This window comes from Enhydra lutris, unplaced genomic scaffold (assembly GCF_002288905.1).
Source record: "Enhydra lutris kenyoni isolate GAN:26980312 unplaced genomic scaffold, ASM228890v2 scaffoldscaffold33, whole genome shotgun sequence".
Lineage (NCBI taxonomy): Eukaryota > Metazoa > Chordata > Mammalia > Carnivora > Mustelidae > Enhydra > Enhydra lutris.
In genome coordinates, this window is record NW_019154117.1 from 15,570,302 (window position 1) to 15,585,527 (window position 15,226).

Here is a 15,226-nt window from a genome sequence, read left to right on the forward strand (position 1 = left end):
CATCCGAAAATCTAGGGTTCAGTTACCCTATAAGCTTGCTCATGTCTGATTAAGCTACTAGCCAAGCAAAAGTACTCCCAAAAATCATTTGGGAAGAATTATATAACTATTACTTCCAAAGAAAGCATCAAAGTAGTAATCATGGGAGGAAAAATCAAGAGTTTGGGCTTCTAAGTGTGTAAACCTGGCGATTCACAGACCTGTACCCCTCGGGATAAAAATACATTATATGTTTATAAAAAAATAAAAAATAAATTAAATTTTTTAAAAAAAGAGTTTGGGCTTCCTTACACTTATTTTACTGATTTTGTTGTTGTTGGTAGTGGTTCAAATTACCTACAGTGGTGAAGATGGGAGTGCCACCGAATTTTCAGGGCCAAAGGCCTATACAGTCATCTGAAAAACTCTACAAGAAGCATGGATTTGTACTTTGTCTGAGGACCTCACACAAGTAGGAAAGACACCTTCTACTTCTCTCTTCTCTGCCCAGACAGTCTCTAAGAGCCTGTCCTTGTTCCACCATTTGTCCCTCAACATTTCTGAAATTTTTAAGAAGACATAATATTGGCCTGCTCTATTTGAATGATCGGAATCACTATTACACTATGACTTCTGGCTCTCCCTTTAAAAGACTATCAGTTTCTGAGAGGTTTCCCCTTTTTCTAGCCTTCAATGAGCTACACCCGTTGCCTACATCTGCCACACAAAAGCATGGTTCTTGCACCAGCATCATCGACATCTCCTGGAAGTTTCTTAGAAATGAAATGCAGTCTCTCGGGCGCCTGGGTGGCTCAGTGGGTTAAGCCGCTGCCTTCGGCTCAGGTCATGATCCCAGGGTCCTGGGATCGAGTCCCGCGTCGGGCTTGCTGCTCAGCAGGAAGCCTGCTTCCCTTCCTCTCTCTCTGCCTGCCTCTCTGCCTACTTGTGATCTCTCTCTGTCAAATAAATAAATAAAATCTTTAAAAAAAAAAAAAAAAGAAAGAAATGCAGTCTCTCAGGCCTTACCTCCTGAATCTGAATCTGCCTTTAAACAAGGACCCCCAAGTCATTCATAGGCACACGAAAATTGGACAAGTCCTGCTTTAGAAACAACACAGAACGTGTATCTATGAATCCGTTTGCTGCTAAACCAAAAGCTCGTGTGTATCCTTCTCTCTGGGAGCCTATGTCAGAATGAGCAGAACACCTAACTAAAAGAAGCTTCAGTCATAAGGACATTTACCAGCATAAATAACATGAAGTTCCAAGTTAAGATAGCTCCAGGGTGAGTCCTCCATATCATCAACCCAGTCCCTGCCTTCCTCCCCTCTGCTTGAAAAGTATGTCAGCGTATTTTTCACAATCAAAGTGGTTGCCACAGTTCCAGGCTTCACACCCAGACACAACAAATCTAGCAGAGAAGATAGTCCTCCTACACATGTCCCTTTTCTTCAGTAAGTACACCTTTCCTGGAAGTGTCCCAGAGACTTCCCATTAGTGCGTCACATTCCCATTTCTAAAATAATCATAGGCAAAGGATATAGGATTAACTTGACAGGCTTAGACTAATTAGTATCTTCTTCATAACCCTGAAACACATACCTGATCTTAAACCACTCAGGTCTCTTACCTCTTATAAAGAAGAAAGATGAAGGGTGGGGTGGAGATGGGGAGTGCGGAGTTTGTGGAGGGGTTAACTGATAATAACTTTATCTTCATGTGTAAACGGAAAAAAAAGAATAGAGTGGGGATGACGGAAATCCTGTCTAAGGAATGAATCCTCGCTGATTTAATATACGCCCACGCTAGAAGCATAACTAACTAAATGTGCATATAATTAATGTTTGGCTTCAGTTTACTTTATTGCACTCGATGCTCTATGCCAAATGAACCCCTGGTATGTAGTTTACTTGCTAATAAATAGGCTTACATAAAAATGATTTGGGGCAGGGCTTGGCCTAGGTAAAAAAAATTTAAAAAAAAAAATCTAGGTGAAAACAAAACCTTCTAACTTATCTGCCAGCCTTCAGACTTCCCTCCTGTGTATTAGATACGGAAAGATTTCATGTGATTCTTTTTTTTTTCAATAAATAATTTTCTTTTCCAAAAGTCAATTGATAATGTTGCTTTACTGATTCAGATCCCTCAGTGGTGTTCCATTACCCTAGCTAAATTTAGCTAAATTAGCTAAATTCCAGGTTATTGAGCATAGCATAACATCCTGCCCAGTGGGCGAAAGGCAGTCTTTCCTGTCATGTCCCAGCAGTCACCTCCCACCCCTCATCATCACTTGAAAAAGTCACTCCTTCCTTTACAATTTCAGAGTTCTTCCTCCTCTGGTTCTGTGTTTCTCACACTGCTTTGTAAGTAGTTTTTAAAATATCTGGCTGCCCAATGTTGGTTTATGAATATAAATTTAAAAATTTAAAAAAATAATTAAAAAAAAAAGAGACATAAATAAAGACTTATCTTTAAGTCTGGATCCCTAGCAGGTTGTGAGCTCATTTAAGGCACAGACTGGCCCTGCTCCCAGGACCGTGCAGGTAAATCTAGAAACATTCAATGAGCATATATAGAGCAAAGGTTGGCAAACTTCTACAGAGAACCAGATAGTAAATATTTTTGGCTTTGCAGGCCATAAAGTCTGTCCCAACTCCTCAGCTCTGCTGTTATAGCACACAAGCTGCTGCACAGAACATGGAAAGGGATGGGTGTTGCTGTGTTCCAACAAATCTTTAGTTTTTATTTTATTTTACTTTTTTATTATTTTTATTTTTTTTTAAGATTTTATTTATTTACCTGACATAGAGAGACACAGCAAGAGAGGGAACACAAGCAGGGGGAGTGGGAGAGGGAGAAGCAGGCTCCCCGCTGAGCAGGAGGCCTGATGCAGGGCTTGATTCCAGGAACCTGAGACCTTGACCTGAGCTGAAGGCAGATGCTTAACAACCAAACCATCCAGGTGCCCCAATAAATCTTCATTTAAAAAAAAAAACAAAACGGATGACAGGCTGTATTTAGCCTGTGGAACATAATTTGTTTGCCCCTGTTATAGATGAATAAACGTTGAGAATGAAGATGTATGTTGCCATAAGGAGCTTTCCTCTTTTTTCCACACCATCTTATGGCCCGTGGGGGCCTCAAACATTATCTCTAGGTCATTCTTTATTGACCTGTCTACTGGATGACAGTTTCCCAGTGTCTGGACCCGTTGGCCCTTTCCCTATTTCTATCCAAAAAAGTGGAAGGAAGTGAGACAGAATACAACCCAGAGCCCTAAGAAGGGTATTTCCCACACACCAAAGTTGACTCCAAGTTTTACAGACTTAGCAGTTACTCAGGTGCTGCTAATCCTGCGGTGTGAGATTGGGGAATTGAACCAACCTGTAGTATTAACTAGCTGAAACTCCAGATTTAAAATATGAAACACGAAGCTGGAGTCTTGGTTACGAAAGTGCCAGAATTTCACTGTCTTCTTAAAATCTCTAGAAAAATCTGGATTTTGGTGGGAGGTAATGTTTCTTTCCCACTCTTGATGTGTCCCTCCATGAAAAGGGACTTTAGCCTAGCAGTACCCCCTGACAGTCCCTATTTTCTACTCACTCTGCCTGAGCAAGGTAGGTTGTCTTATCTGATTGATACATTTAGGAAGAATAAACTGGTGTGCTTGACTCATCTCCTGACCTATTTTTTTTCCCCCTCTTGGAAGTAAGTCTGCTTTCAGTTAGCACAATTTCTTGTCTGTTGGGAAAGGTGTCCTGATCCAATGGTGCCTATGACCACATAAGTAAGTCTGACTAATTCTGGATGGAGTTAGAAGGTCTTGTTTGCCTCTCATGTTAAGATGCATTCTCCAGGGTGCCTGGGTGGCTCAGTGGGTTAAGCCTCTGCCTTCAGCTCAGGTCATGGTCTCAGGGTCCTGGGATCGAGGTCCGCATCGGGCTTTCTGCTCAGCAGGGAACCTGCTTCCCCTCTCTCTCTGCCTGCCTCTCTGCCTACTTGTGATCTCTCTGTCTTGTCAAATAAATAAATAGAATCTTAAAAAAAAAAAAAAAGACACATTCTCCAGTGTAGGCTTTCTCAGTAATAGAAGGAGCATTTTGTCTACCATCAGCCTCTTCTTTGTCTTATTGTTCAATGTGTTCTGAACCTGGGTGGGAAAGAGAGGACTGTGTTAACTATATGTTCTTAATTTCTGTATTGGTGATACTCTGCCATCCAGGACCTCCTTGACTGGGGCTAGACTGCCCTTCCAGGGCTAGCTAATTTCCAGAGATGGAAAGTAACTCCTGAGAACCTTTCATATGCAAACTGATGAATCCAGAACCCACATCCTCCAACCATCTCCTTTATCAAGCTCTTACACACTATTAGCCAATATTCCCCTTCCCTAATCAATCCAGGACCAGGAACCAGATAATTTAGGACAGGCCCTATACCCTAGAGCTCGCTGAAATTTTTCAAACCAGCCAATCCTGAACCTGCTCACTCTGCCTTGCTTTCTTTCTTTGCCTTTCTTTTGGAGACCATGATAAAGACTGTCCCCTTGCTCTTTCTATCTGCAAAAACCCTCTGTGCTTCCCCACGTGGCCCTGTATGGTGTGGTGTGCCCCCTCCTCTTGGGGACTGAGTAACCAACTATCTTTTCAGTGGCGGTCATCTCCTGATGTATTGGTTTCACCATCCCTGAATAAAAATGAAACCCACATTCTAGAACAGGTAGGTGTTATTGGGCCCCTCCAAAGGCTTGAACAGATAGCTTCAGAAGTTGATGCAAAGTGTGACTTTATACCACAGTCACTGGTATCGAATCCCCTTCTCTCCCCCCATATTTGTTTTTAATCAGGAAGATGGGAACAGAATTATCCACAGAGCAGGGCTCTGATTGGCAACAATTTTGCCCACTTTTCATTTACTCTTGAGATTATGACTGTTGACTTCCTAGGGCAAAGTAATTTAACCAAGGATTTATCAGTCAGTCTACATGTTACGTGTGAAACATTCTTAAGTGCTGTGAACACAAGAGAAATGATTGGTCCAACCTTTTAAGCACACCAGAAAAGCAAAACTAGAAAATACTAAACAATGGAGATGATCCAGTGTTAATGTAGTGTAGATGAGGTAAGGTGCAGTGGGGATTAAGGGAAGGGAAGAACAGTCCAGAAGTGGCGTGAGAGCTAGATCTCAAAGGATGAATTTAACTTGAAGAGGTAAAGAGGTGGGAATGCTCTTTATGGACCAATTTAAGCTGGTTTAACCCAAATGGAAGAAAGGATTTATCATTTCTTATTACTGAAAAGATCAGGCATAGGTAGATCTAGAAGCTCAAACTATATCTTCAGGAATCTGTTAGTTGCTGTTTCTTGGCTTTGCCAAATACTACTCTTTTTTAAAGGTTCCAACAAAAGGTTTGGGCAGGGGTCTCATTGGATAGCTTGGTTCATGTGTTCTATATTGAATTGGCAGTCATGACCAAGGGGTTGTGGTTTTCTGATTAGCCAGGGTCACACGCCCACCCCCGAGCTGGCTGTGGATTCAGACACATCCGGAACTATGGACTTGATGTCCTTGATGTTTCTCAAAGGAAATTCTGGGTGATGTTCCCGAAAGATAAAATCAATTCTGGGAGGGAATGTATGCAGATCTTTGGTGTGGTGGGTGAATAACAGCATGAGCAAGGCGGAAAGGAAAGCAAAGACCGTCTGATGATAATCCACAGAAAGAAACAGAAGGAAGTAAATCGCAGTCATTCAAGTGGTATAAAACTGTTAGAAACTTTCAAAGTCAGCCAGAAGAGTTTGGGTGAGCCACTCGGTGACAGAGAGTCATTTCAGATTCTGAAGCAGTAGAATGATAATGATGAAAGCAGTATTACGGGAGGATTAACCGGGCAAGAGCCAGAGGATAAACTGCCATCAGGAAGACCAGATGAGGAGATTGTTCAAATAATCCCAAAATGATGTGATAAAGATTTATGCTAGACAGTAATAGTGGAGGAAAGAGAGGAAGGTAAATCCAGATCGTAATTCCAAAGGGGGAAAAAAAGGGCAGAGTTGAATATAGGGGATGAATGAAGAGAAGAATCAAAAAGGATGACAATTGTTGTAGCTAAAGTTACCAAGATATCACTAAGAGAAATTTATAAGGAGAGTGGATTTCTCCTCCTTCCGGTGCCCCCGCCCCACAAGCCTGCTCTCATACCCTGTGATTTCCATCAGCAGGCTGGCTAAAACCTGCTAGAGATCTAAGTACTGGGAGATCATGGTACCCCACCTCCACCACCGTGTGCAAGCCCACATTAAAATAGAAAATGATAGAATAAGCGTCAGAAGTCCAACAGTCATGATGTGTCACGTGACGATGCTGTGATGTTTGCCTATAACCACAAATACCGTCTTACAGTTTTCTTTCATTGGAAATTTACTTGCTGAAACCCTAACTCATGCTTTGTTTATGTAAGCTAGCACTGCTTGTAAGTAACAATGTCTTCGTTTCTCACCCTCAGGTTGAAAACACATATTCTTACACTGCACGTGTACTTTGGATTTTTTTTTTAAAGGCAACTTTACAATGGTGCTCTAAAGCAATGGAAATTTCCCACCCCAGAGGAAACGAAAACAGGGAATTAAAGAAATATCTATAGGTTTGTTACAGTATTGTTCGTAATAGCTAAGACAAGAAAACAACCTAAGTGTTCTTTAGTGGATGAATGGATTAAAAAGATGTGATATGTAGATATACATAGGTCTATATGTATGTATATATATATATATCCATGAACATATACCAATTCTAAAATCTAAAATTCTAAAATTATTTATAATTTCCAGTCATTTAAAAATAAAAGCATATCTATCTAATCTTAGTAGTTAGGGCTATTTGATGGGATACTAATTCTATGTAGACATAAGGAAAAGAAGAGGGAAGGGAAAGATGGCAAGTGCATCAGGTAAGACAGTCTCATGATTTGGGGGGAGAGGACTGATAGCAGCACCCAAGCAACGAGACTCACCTTCCTCTCCAGGTTCCCCTCTCTGCTCTCTAGATCTCAGAGGATGGATTCTCCTCCATTTTAGGAAACAGAAGAGATTCAATGATTTGGTTGATAGAATATAGAGAATGTAAGGATCCCCTCCAGGAGTAAAGTCTAGCATGAGGAAAGATGGCTGAGTACAAGTTTACAATTGCAAAACTACTGAGTACTGGGTTAATGGGGCATGCAGTCGGAGTTATAGTCAAATGTCTCATCATGAACCTTCCACTGTTACAGATTTTAGCTTTTTCCTTTTTGCCTTTAAGTAATAGCTAATATTTAACATAGCATGTATGCTGTGCCGGATTACTATGCTCAACGTAAAGCATTTGCATGGGTTAAAAATTTAATATTCACAGCAGTTTTATGAAGTAAATGTTAAAAATGGGTTAAACTTTATTTATTTATTTCAAGACCTGGTGAGAGTTCTTGTAAGTTCACATCTCACCCCACGGTACCTGCCAGACATGCATCGATACCCCTCCCCACCCCATGTCTCTCTTCACTAAGCCTATATAGTTGATTGGAATTTGATACAAAGGTACTCTCCTTGCCAGCATGTCTCCTTTCCACCCACCTCTCAAAATAATTGTAGACCTCATTTTTTAAAAAAAGATTATATTTATCTGTTTGTCAGAGAGAGAGAGAGAGAGAGAGAGAGAGAGAGCGTGCACACAAGCAGGAGGAGAAGCAGGCAGAGAGAGAAGGAGGCTCTTGGCTGAGCAAGGAGCCCGGGGTGGGACTCGATCCCAGGACCCTGAGATCATGACCTGAGCCGAAGGCAGATGCTTAACTGACTGAGCCACCCAAGTGCCCCCAATTTTTGACTTCAGAAAGGTTGTAAGAGTGGGACAGAGCAATTTCATAGTCTTCATTCAGCTTTCTCGGACTTCAACATCTTGCATAATGGTCAACATGAAGAAGCTGCTATAACAGCATCAACTGTGGAATTTATTTGCACTTCACCGGTTTTTCTAGTCATGTCTATCTAATGTTCCAGAAGCCAGTCCAGGACCTGGCCCTACATTTCAACATCAGGTCTCCTTTGTCTTCACCAGTCTGGGACAGCTCTCCTTAGTCTTTTTCTGTCATAACCGTGACACTGTGGGAGAACACTAACCATTTGTTTCACAGCATGTCCCTCGGCTTATCTAGTGTTTTCTCACGACGAGACTGAGGCTCTGCATCTCTGACAAGAATACCAGAGAAGGGAACGTGCCCTCCCTGGTGTATCATATTAGGGGGTACATGACGTCACAGACTTTTTCCATCAAGGGTGTGGCATGATACGATTTAGAATTTGGAACGGCTACTCTGGCAGCTGGGGGCAGAATGAGTTGGAGTGGAGGGAGCTTGTGGTCCAGGCCCTGGTAAAGAGACTAGGGGTGAAGACAGTCTGGACAAAGGCTCTGGCTGTAGGGGTGGGGATGAACATCTGAAAATGGGATTTCTGAAGTGAAGCTAATAGGATTTAGGAGCTGTTTCCATAAGTGAAGTGAGAAGAGGAACTGAGGAGAATTACTAGGATATTAGGATAACAGGGAGATGGTTCACACCACTCTCAGCTGGTGGCTAAAACCCTTCTAATTCAGATTTCTTAAGATTTAAAAAATAGTAATTTGCTGGTGTGTGGTGCTGTAAGAGGCTGGTTGAATGTCTGTGGAGAAGATGCAGAAGAAAGAGGAGATGCTTAGCCAAGCATTTCCTCTTGTTTTCAAGCTTCGCGTTTGGAAGTCAGCATCTTTGCTGTGTGTGTTCGAGCGGGACAGAAGTGTCAGCATCTCGTCATGACTCATTTTCTCCGGGTAAAACAGAATTTTCATATGTACTTGACAAACACCTGTGGAGCAGCCCACGAAAGAGTCCATGCGTCTGAGTCAGGAGCAAAGGAGGGTTTGCAACAGAACGTGATGGGAGCCGTTGCAAATTGTCCCAAAGCCAAGCAGTGGTACCTATACACCGGCTTTGTTCTTAAGTCAAAACACTGAAGCCGAGAGGGAAATTCAAGAGGAAAGTAGTGAAGATGAGTCTTCCTTGCTCGCTTCTATGTTAGAGACAGAGGGGAGAAGAACACCAGATCGTCCCAGTGATGGGGCTGCCCACCTGAGCTTCCAATGGCTTAAAAGCCAGTCCTAATTTGTACAGTGCATCGTAGAGGAAAGAAGGCAGTTTAGCTGATTCAAAGCTAGTGGGTTGGGGCGCCTGGGTGGCTCAGTGGGTTAAAGCCTCTGCCTTCAGCTCAGGTCATGATCCCAGGGTCCTGGGATCGAGCCCCGCATCAGGCTCTCTGCTCAGCGGGGAGCCTGCTTCCTTCTCTCTCTCTGCCTGCCTCTCTGCCTGCTTGTGATCTCTGTTTGTCAAATAAAAAAAAATTTTTTTTCAAAGCTAGTGGGTTATAATTACACATTAAGTATTTATACTTCCCAATAAAATAGAGGTTTTTCACTGCACATCACATTCATCTATAGAGCTTTAAAAAAACATACAGATGCCCAGGACCCAACCCAAGTGATTCAGATCGATTATTCAAAATGTCTTTGGCAGGAAAGTGGCAGAAATGCAACACAAATCACCCTCAGCTGACGATGTGGAGTGTGTGGTGTATTATGATCTAATGCTGCGTAACAAATTACCCAATCACCTCAAATGTAGCAGCTTGAAACACAGTGACTTTGTGCAGTTACTCAGGTGGGGTGTTAGGAGTGGGTTCTGCCTCAGAGTCTCTCACCAGGTTGAAATCAATGTGTCCGTCAGGCTTTAGTCATCTAAAGGCTTGACTGGTATCTGAAGACCCATTTCCGGGGTGGCTCAGTACCAGGGCTGGCTATTGGCAGGGGGTCCTACTATTTGCCACATGGACTTTTGCACAGGCCTGCTTGAATATTCTCACCATATGTTGGCTGGTTTTCCTTAGATCAAGTAATCTAAGAGAGTAAGGCCAAAACAGCTTGATCCAATATTATGGCTGGGATTAAGGTTTCTTTGAGGAAGGGAAAGGGGATGGAATTCATAGGTCAGATCATCTGTTGTCACAAAGGCTGAAGACCCTTCTACAGAGTTTTGGGCCTGGAGCAAACATACCATATGTTCTATTCATTTTTTTCTAGGGCAAAAGGATTAAAATGTGTCTCGAACGAGGTCTTGAAGGGGAAAGAATAATAATTAAAAAAAAAAAAAAAAAACACAAGGGTTATGTGCGACTTGCCTCCAGCCTTGGCTTTCATCTGTCATAATAACATTTTAACATTTGCAGAGCCCCGTAGATTCTGTCACACAATTTTTCTCACACCTTATTTGATCTTAAGAACAACCTTAGGTTTGTAGGATGGAGACAGGAGGTGGGATTTAAGATGGAGCTAATAATAATAGTCAACACCCACCAAGTGCCAGGCATTTGACTGGATACTTTAGATGCACTAACCCTTGTCACCAAATGCCATGAGGTTGATATTAAGAATTTCAATTTTGAGGGAGGCTTCGCTTCCTCAGGCTCAGAGAAGTTAAATGGCAGCCCGTGGTCAAGCCTCAGAGCTGGAATGAAAACCTGGGTTTTCCTCCTCACAGTTCCATGTGCTTTCCATGTGGCTGCTTCACGGGTCAGCATGAGCAATCATGGCGGCCACTTTGGCCGTGCGCTGCGTCCTTGACTTGTCTTCGTCTCTGGTGGAGTGGAACTCCCCAAAAGCCAGAGAGCCCTGTCACCGCAGACCCACACTTACTGAGCCTTCAGCATGACTTACATTTTGCTTTGGTGAGCACTTTATCGCAAGCCTGTTAGAAAGGAAATAAAGAGGACAGAAGAAAGTACATGGGATTGGAAAGGAAATCAAGTTTACAATTTATATTGAAATAAATCCAATTCTCTGTGAATGTCTACCTTTGTTTGATTTTTATTAAAAATCTGGCTCCGATGCAGACTCCTTCAGTGGCCTCAAGGAACAAATTAGCACCTCATTTTCCTTTGTTGTCAAGTGGGGTATTATGTCCTAAGCTCGGCCCCAAATTCATGGAAGTGGAAGGACAGGTTTGGACATGAATGATGGGAGGCATTTTGTGTTTCTTGTGTTTGGGAGACATAATGGACTATCAGGCTGTACACATCAGCCCTATTTCTAATGATCTCAAACTTTCTAAAGGCACTTACACTTTACAAATAAGCCTAACTGTGATTTGACTCAAGGTTTCCAGCTGTAAGTAAACATTACTTCTCTATGCTGTTTGTTGTTTACTAAAAGCAATAATAGGGGTCCCTGGGTGGCAGAGGTCGTTAAGCATTTGACTCTTGATTTTGGCTCAGGTCATGATCTCAGGGTTGTGAGATTGAGCCCCATGGCGGGCTCCACACTGAGGTAGAGCCTACTTTAGATTCTCTTTCCCTCCCTCTGCCCCTCCCCCCTTCTCTCTCTCCCCCCAATCAACCAATCAATCAATCAAAGCAATAATAATACCTTTGATTACCTAATATAGCTGTCAAGGCTCTCATCCAATTAATCTATTTCTGTAGTCTAGCTAGGCAAGTCCTCAGTTCTGTATATGGTAAGCACTCTACAAGTGATTGCTTTTTTTTTTTTTAAGATTTTATTCATTCATTTTAGAGATAGATAGAGTGCGAGCAAGCCCGTGAGTGAGGGGAAGAGCAGAGGAAGAGAGAAAAGCGGACTCAACAATGAGCTCAGAACCTGAGCTCCCACCCCCCTGAGATCATGACCTGAGCTGAAACCAAGAGTCAGTCCTCATCCAACTCAGCCATTGAGGCGACCCAATATGATAGTTATTTTTATCATTGAGTGTATTTTTCCTAAAGCTAGGTTACCTCCTAAGAACAATAAGATCCAGGCAAATGACTGTTTAATCAGGGAGTCCAATAAGCATCTATGTATTGCCTACTCTGATTAGCACGATTGGACTAGACAGAGAAGTTACAGAGATCAGCATGGATCTAAACAAAATAGCTTCAAGTGCTGATGTCATCGATTCCTGATGCCTTTGTGCCTTCTACCACATTCCCCATTTGTAAAAACAGGAAGGACAAAAAGTGAAAACTAGTGGGAGCAAGTCCCACCAGAGTTCCTGCTGGGCATGTCTTTTGCCCAGAGAGGGAGAGCCACAACTCACTCATGGAGGTAAGTTCAAGGGGTGTGTTGAACATGGTGTTTTGAATTACGTGGCTCACATTCTCAGGCACTCCTCACCCAGGTGACTATTGTGTCGACTTCTGTGATATAACACAGTGAACGTAAAAGCTTTCAAAGCTAGAAGGCTACTTTGATTGGTTTTGGATTTCAAACTGTGAAGCCCTTTCGTAGTATGGAAAGTGGGTGGCCAAGAACCATGGAGGTGTGATTGCAGGCCAAGTGCAATGGCGCCAGCAAGCCACATCACAGAGTTCTAGGACTAGCCTTGTAGGACAGTAAGGTATGGTGGTCAAGAGCTCCCTGCTTGGGTACCAAACCTGGTTCCAACAAGTGTGAGCCATGGAACTCTGGGTAGTTACTGTACCTCTCAAAACCTCATTATTTCTGTGGTCACTAATGAGAGCCAACCCTTGTTGGAGAAGGCACTGCCATGGTTCACGAATGCTGGAAAGCAGCTCTGGTGCCATGCTGATCAAACTCTCTAGAAATCCATCCTCTGGAACTTTCGGGAATCTCCCTCTTTAGGGTGCCATGCCATGGAAATGCAGCTCCACAGGGAGCTGCCTCCCCAGAGGTCCTCGGCTACAGTTGCCAACCCACAAGAACCAGAGAAAATCCTTTTCTTCTGCTGTGTCTCCCCAGCACCTTCTATGCACAAAGCCTAACATCATTCTACCTGGGAAGGGAAAAATATATAAAGGGCCCAGATTAACTTTTGCAGATGAGGCAAAAAGGAAGAATCTGGAGTGATCAATCCAATAACTAGCACATGTGTGATTCTGTATTATCTTTCAGGGCTGAGAATACTGATCCTTTCAGGCTGGTAGTGTCCAAGTAACAGCCAGTGGGGCCTCTTCTGGGTCTGTGAGCTGCTGTTGGTCCTCTGTAGAGCAGTCATTCTGAAAGTGTGGTCCCTGGGTCAGCACCATTGGCATAACACCGGAACTTGTTGGAAATGCAAATTCTAAGGGGTGCCTGGGTGGCTCAGTCAGTTAAGCGGTTAAGTGTCTGCCTACAGCTCGGGTCATGATCACAGGACCCTAGGATCGAGAGTCTCACACTGGGCTTCTTGTTCACTGGGGAGAACTTCTCCCTCTCCTTCTGGCACTCCCCCTGGATTGTGGTCTCTCACTTTCTCTCTCTGTCAAATAAATAAATATAATCTTGAAAAAAAAAAACGCAAATTCTACTACCTTATCCTGGGCTTACTGAGTCAGAAACTCAGTAATGTGTTGAACAGGGCATTGGGGACCCGCTTCTCTGTTTTAACAAACTGTCCAAGTGATTTTGGTACATGCTAAGGTTTGAAAACCACTGGTATAACAATAAGTTCCGGGATCTTGTTGTGCAGGTTTGGAGGGAACAGTCAATACAGATTTCTTTGGCCAAGCTTTAGTCTCAGTTTTTAAACCTTGAAGAATGTGACCTAACTTCTCTGGAATCTGAAAGCTTGCAGGGAGCGCATTATTCTATCTCCACGTTTGTGTTGACAACGTGTTTCTGGACTTGTGGGCATGCACATATCAGATATGCTCGCTTTGGTAAGAAAGTCTGTTTCTGATGTTCTCTTAACATTTCTTTGAAGTTCTCAAGGTCATACTCCCTTGATTAGAGCCCTGAGCCAGCTACTGCCATTTCCATCTATTTCTGCATGTTTGCAAAAAAGGAGTGCAATGCCTGTTTTACTTTTTCCATATCCTTGCTCTTCCCTAACTCTCCACCACAGATGGACAGTTGGAGGAGTAGCTAGAGCCTCAAGCCGAGGGTCAGCCCAGCCAGAGAGCAGCACGGAGCACACATTAACTTCCCCCTGCTCGTGAGCAGGCTTGCCTCGTTGACCAGGCTCCAACAGCCCAGAGCAGAAAGTTTCATGTTTCACTGACTCAGCCCTTGTCTTCCCAGGCTCCTCAATTTGCAGTCTTCAAAGGAGAGAGAACAGTTGATGTAGTCTGGCAGGCGACTTTTCTGCCCTTCTTTGCTTTGAAATTAAAATATGTGCGTGTGTGTGTGCGTGTGCGTGCGCACGTGTTTGAGTGGTGTGGGGATGGCGGCCTGGCCCGGGTCCCGCCACTAACTAACTGCGTGGGCCTGGGCAGGTCACCAGCTCCGGTTTTAACTTCCATCCTGAAATACAGAAGGTTGAACCAGCTGTTACTGCTCCAACATTTTATGATTCTGTGTACTGCCACAAGCATGGCCTTAAAAGGTTAACTTGGTTTGAATCTTACCCTGTGATAGTCTTTGTGATTCCCTCCTCTGTGTGATATTAAGTATGATGAAGACTTCTACAGCACAGTCACCTAAAAGGACTGAGGCTACTTACGCACAGAGAGTGGAGATATCAGCCAAGATTGCTCCTTTCAATATATAAGGAGCTTGTGCTTTTTGAAATAGATATAATGTCTCATCAATTGTGTGGGTAAGAGGAGCTGCAGTGTGAAAATACTCAGCCAGAAATCAGAAAGGAGGCAGCCTTCACTTTGAATTCCTGATTTATTTCCCACCAAGAGTAGTAAGCATAAAGATACTTATTGCCTCTCAAAATGATTTGACTATTTCTATTTTTAATATCCTTTAAGCTTTTTCATCTCCACTTCAAGGTAAAGAGTCTTTCTCTGACCTAGTTTTGCATGCTGAAATGAGGAGAAAAGTCAAGTGTAATGATCCTCAATCAGCAGGGACATCCTTCTTGGGGGTGGGGAGGGGTGCGGGGAGAGAGGATATTTCAGAAAATTCTTGGAAATGATGTTTAAGGAATTATGTCTAGACTTTTAGTCCTTTTTTTGGTTGTTGTTTAAGATTTTTTTTTAAAAAATCTACTTATTTGTCAGAGAGAGAGAGAGAGAGAGAGCACAAGCAGGGGAAGCAGCAGGCAGAGGGAGAAGCAGGCTCCCTGCTGAGCAAGGAGCCCAATACGGGACTCGATCCCAGGACTCTGGGATCATAACCTGAGCAGAAGGCAGACATTCAATGAACTGAGCCACCCAGGCATCCCAAGACTTTCATATTAAAAAAAATTAAAATTAAAATTAAAAAATTAAAAAAAAAATTCCTACTGTTTTGAGAATGGTAATTTGGA